At 46.1% G+C, this 4072-nt stretch overlaps 1 pseudogene; it reads left to right on the top strand.

The window, feature by feature from the left end:
* Window positions 1-2482: 2482 nt before the first annotated feature.
* LOC139831701 (uncharacterized) lies at window positions 2483-3795 on the top strand (annotated as a pseudogene).
* The last annotated feature ends 277 nt before the right edge of the window (window positions 3796-4072 follow it).

Below are 4072 nucleotides of genomic sequence, written 5' to 3'. Positions count from 1 at the left end.
TGCGCAGACGCATGGCAAAGACGCGCCGCACAGCAGTGCTTTTTTTCCCGTAGTGTTTTACGCGCCGCTGCTAAAATATTTCCATTTTTTGTTGCTATTTTCGGGTCTGCGTAACATTGCTTCTGCATCAATTTTTGATGCTATCTTCCCGTGTGACCATAAGATGCACCATGTGGAGCTCAGATGCAAAAAAAAAATTGAATCCAAAGATGCAGCGACAATAACTACAACTGGTGGATCTCCTCAAAGGCAGCGACTTGTGCTAGATCCATGCTTGCAGCAACGATTTCGAGCAAGAGATGCATCTCCACTGAACTAGAACCGAGTTGGGGATGAACTGGATCTTTTACGACAATTCGGAAACCTACAGGGTCTCACATGGAAAAATACCATGTGCGGGAAGAATCCTGAGCCATGTTCAATCCTGTTCGTTGGAGTAGTTTGGATGGGGCACAGATTCACCTGGAATCAGTATTATGCAAGTGCTATGTAGCACTAGATATCCTCTCGTAACTAAGAGATGGTATCTTGAAAAGTAAAAATAGAATACATTTTTCTCGCTCAGATAGATATAATTTTTTATTCATAATTTTATTTATTAAAATTTAACTCCGCCTATGTTGTCGCAACATAGCCGGTCCCAAGCCCGGGTAAAGGAGGAGAGTTGTGATAGGCTTGGCGAGCCAACTAAACAACCCAGCCACTCTTATGGAGATGAAACCCAAAAGATTTTCGTTGGGGCGTAACCTTGTTAGCGACGCACCATATCGGAACCCGTGTGTGGTGTCAAATGGGAAAGGGCCGGGTTGTCAGCCCTAGGTGGCGCGCCGTATCTTGATCTGGATACGGTGGCAAGTGAGCAAGGATCGGGTCGTCGCATCCTTAGTGGCGCGCTACATCGGTGCCCGGGTGTAGTGGAAAATGAGCAAGGGTCTTCGCATTTGACTCGACGAGTGCGAAGGGTAAGAAAGCTAGTCGAGCCTAGGAGGTTTTGCTTATGTAACTGGAACGTAGGATCCTTGATATGTAAGTTTCGGGAGCTAGTTGATACAGCGGTGAGGAGAGGCGTTGATATCCTTTGCGTCGAGGGGACATAAGGCGAAGGAAGTAGAGGATACCAGCTTCAAGCTATGATATACGGGAACGACTCCAAACAGAAATGGAGTAGGCATCTTGATCAAGAAGAGCCTCAAATCTGAGTGGTAGACATCAAGAGATGTGGGGACTGGATTATCCTGGTCAAGCTGGTAGTTGGGGACTTTGTTCTCAATGTTATTAGCGCTTATGTCCCGCAAATAGGCCACAATGAGAACACCAAGAGAGAGTTCCGGGAAGGCCTAGACGATTTGGTCAGGGGTATCTCTTCATAGGAGGAGACCTTAATGGCCACGTGGGTACATCTAACATAGGTTTTGAAGCGGTGCACTGGGGCTTTGGCTATGGCATCAGGAATCAAGAAGGGGAAGATGTCCTAAGCTTTGCTTTAGCGTACGACATGATTGTAGCTAACACCCTCTTTAAAAAGAGAGAATCACATCTAGTGACTTTTTGTAGTGGCCACCACAACAGCAAGATTGACTTCATCATCTCAAGGAGAGAAGACAGGAGTGCGTGCCTAGATTGTAAGGTGACACCTTGAGAGAGTGTTGTCCATCAGCATAAGCTTGTGGTGGCGGACTTCCGCTTTCGACTTCGTTTCCAGCGGGATAAGTGTGCAAAAGTCGCTAGAACAAAGTGGTGGAATCTCAAGGGGGAGGTAGTTCATACGTTTACAGAGAGGGTCATTAAGGAGGGCCCTTGGGAGGAAGGAGGTGATGCGGACAATTGAAGATGGCGACCTGTATTTGTAAGGTGGCCTCAGAGGAGTTTGGAGTGTCCAGGGGAAGTAGAAGCGAAGTTAGGGATACCTGGTGGTGGAACACTGATATCCAGAAGGCTATTTAAGGAGATGAAAGATTGTTTCAGACGCGTGTGCCTAGATAGGAGTGCAGACAACATGGAGAATTCCAAGGTGGCAAAGAAGGCCGCAAAGCGAGCTGTGAGTGAAGCAAGGGGTCAGGCGTATGAGGACCTCTACCAGCGGTTAGGCACGAAGGAAGGCGAAAAGGACATCTATAGGATGGCCAAGATCCGAGAGAGGAAGACGAGGGATGTTGACCAAGTCAAATGCATCAAGGACGGAGTAGACCAACTCCTAGTGAAGGACAAGGATATTAAACTTAGATGGTGCGAGTACTTCGCAGGGCTGTTCAATGGGGAGACTGAGAGCTCTACCATTGAACTAGACAACTCCTTTGATGATACCAGTAGGCGTTTTGTGCGACGAATCCATGAGTCTGAGGTCAAGGAGGCATTGAGAAGGATGAACGGAGGCAAGGAAATGGGCCCTGATGTTATCCCCATTGAGGTGTGGAGAGGCCTCTGAGACATAGCGATAGTATGGCTAACTAAGCTCTTCAACTCCATTTTTCGGGCAAACTAGATGCCAGAAGAATGGAGATGCAATATATTAGTACTAGTCTTCAAGAACAAAGGGGATTTTCAGAGTTGTACTAACTATCGTGGAATTAAGCTTATGAGCCATACAATGAAGCTATGGGAGAGAGAGTCATTGAGCACCTTTTAAGACGAATGAAAAGTGTGACCAAAAATCAGTTTGGTTTCATGCCTGGGAGGTCGACCATGGAAGCCATTTTCTTGGTACGACAACTGATGGAGAGATACAAGGAGCAAAAGAAGGACCTACATATGGTGTTCATTGACTTGAAGAAGTCCTACGATAAGATACCGCGACACTTCATGTGGTGGGCCTTGGAGAAACAGAAAGTCCCATCAAAGTACACTACCCTCATCAAGGACATGTACGATAATGTTGTGACAAGTGTTCGAACAAGACATGGCGATATCGATGACTTCCCGATTAAAATGGGACTACACCAGGGGTCATCTTTGAGCCCTTATCTATTTGATTTGGTGATGGATGAGGTCACAAGGGATATACAAGGAGATACCACATGGAGTATGCTCTTTGTAGATTATGTGGTCCTAATCGATGATAGTCGAACGGGGGTCAATAGCAAGTTAGAACTTTGGATACAAACCCTGGAATTGAAAGGTTTTGGACTTAGTAGAATTAAAACTGAGTACATGATGTGCGGTTTGAATACTACTAGGCACGAGGAGGAGGATGTTAGCCAGGATGGGCAGGTGGTGCCTCAGAAGGACACCTTTCGATACTTGGGGTCAATCCTGCACAAGGATGGAGATATTGATGAAGATGTGAATCACCGGATCAAAGCCGGATGGATGAAGTGGCGCCAAGCTTCTGGCATTCTTTGTGATAAGAGAGTGCCACAAAAGCTAAAAGGCAAGTTCTATAGGATGACGGTTCGACCCGCAAGGTTGTATGGCGCTGAGTGTTGGCCGACTAAAAGGCGGCATGTTCAACAGTTGGGTGTGGCGGAGATGCGCATGTTGAGATGGATGTATGGCCACACGAGGAAGGAGCGGGTACGGAATGATGATATACGAGATAGAGTTGGGGTAGCACCGATTGCAGAGAAGCTTGTCCAACATCGTCTAAGATGGTTTGGGCATATTCAGCTCAGGCCTCCAGAAGCTCCAGTGCATAGTGGATGGCTAAAGCGTGCTGATAATGTCAAGAGAGGACGGGGTAGACCACACTTGACATGGGAGAAGTCCGTAAAGAGAGATCTGGAGGACTGGAGTATCACCAAAGAACTAGTCATGGAAAGAGCCATGTGGAAGCTTGCTATCCATGTGCCAGAACCATGAGTTGGTTACGAGATCTTATGGGTTTCACCTCTAGCCTGCCCCAACTTGTTTGGAAATAAAGGCTTTGTTGTTGTTGTAATTTTATTTATTAAAATTTAATCCTCACATAATTCTAGAGATGTGAAAAATATCGTTTCCTATTAATTTCTTATTGCATTGGGTGATTCATCTACTCCTATAGTAGCTTTCCCTCTGTTCTGAAGCCTAAAATATGGACATGTCTAAAACCTCGTTCACACCTGAAGAGATGGAGTTAAGTGTGTGAATACCGACATAA

This window comes from Lolium perenne, chromosome 5, assembly GCF_019359855.2.
Source record: "Lolium perenne isolate Kyuss_39 chromosome 5, Kyuss_2.0, whole genome shotgun sequence".
NCBI lineage: Eukaryota > Viridiplantae > Streptophyta > Magnoliopsida > Poales > Poaceae > Lolium > Lolium perenne.
Note: the sequence above shows the minus strand (reverse complement) of the source record. Positions and strands in the feature narration are given on the sequence as shown.